The sequence below is a fragment of the Agrilus planipennis genome, unplaced genomic scaffold (assembly GCF_000699045.2).
Source record: "Agrilus planipennis isolate EAB-ADULT unplaced genomic scaffold, Apla_2.0 scaffold1, whole genome shotgun sequence".
In the NCBI taxonomy this organism is placed as follows: domain Eukaryota; kingdom Metazoa; phylum Arthropoda; class Insecta; order Coleoptera; family Buprestidae; genus Agrilus; species Agrilus planipennis.
Genome location: NW_020442466.1, coordinates 2,684,710 through 2,685,453, shown reverse-complemented (window position 1 = coordinate 2,685,453; position 744 = coordinate 2,684,710). Strand labels below are relative to the sequence as shown.

The 744-nt window shown below is 29.7% G+C and overlaps 1 long non-coding RNA gene across 8 annotated transcripts in view; it reads right to left on the bottom strand.

The window, feature by feature from the left end:
- Nucleotides 1-744, bottom strand: part of LOC108733710 — a 199,652-nt gene that overhangs the window by 99,899 nt on the left and 99,009 nt on the right. The window contains exon 1 of one of the 8 annotated variants that reach the window (XR_003232483.1): nucleotides 341-504. The exons of the other annotated variants lie outside the window; for them this stretch is intronic. This is a non-coding gene — a long non-coding RNA (uncharacterized LOC108733710). Of the gene's footprint in view, nucleotides 1-340; nucleotides 505-744 lie in introns of those variants that run through there. 8 annotated transcript variants of the gene reach the window in all.

Below are 744 nucleotides of genomic sequence, written 5' to 3'. Positions count from 1 at the left end.
CTATAATTTTATTTTAATTTATTAACAATATTACAGGCATTCATAAGACAATTTCAAAAAGAAATTTGAAATCCATTCAGAAATGCAATACTTATGAAGTTTTAAAGGTATTATCACTATATTTGGGTTGTATTCGTACGACTTTATACCAATGGGCATTGCTGAGAAATGACGTCACTCCTCCGTTACAGTTTTAGACCTATGTCTTTGTTATCTGTTAACATTCACTCAAATTCTGTTCCTACATAATTAGTTTAAGAAATACAAAAAAAAAGACAGTCGAGTATAAATTATCCCTTTATCACATTAAATTAGATAATAAAGTTTTCAAAACACTTACCAAGCATTAGGCTATTTAGTACCACTGTCCCATAATTTTGATGGCGTTAATAAGACTTTTCATTTTAACAGTTCCTTTCAATAGTTTCACTGCATAAAGTCTAAAATTTTTATTTAAAAAAATAACACCACACCGTTAACTACACGGTCAACCGACTGCTATACGTGAAACTGCCCGACTTAATACTGAAATGACCATGGAAATTTTTATCTTAGTTCTGCCTGGCACGAATTATCTCTTTCAGGACGTCTTCGTGTCATTTTTTTGTGCCTATCAGTTAGAATGTGATATTGATTACAGAGCAGAGAAACGATTATTTTATAGTAAAGTATTACAATATCGGACAATTTTATAAAATAAAATTTGAAATTAATATACTGAGGGTTTGTTTTAGTTTGTTACAT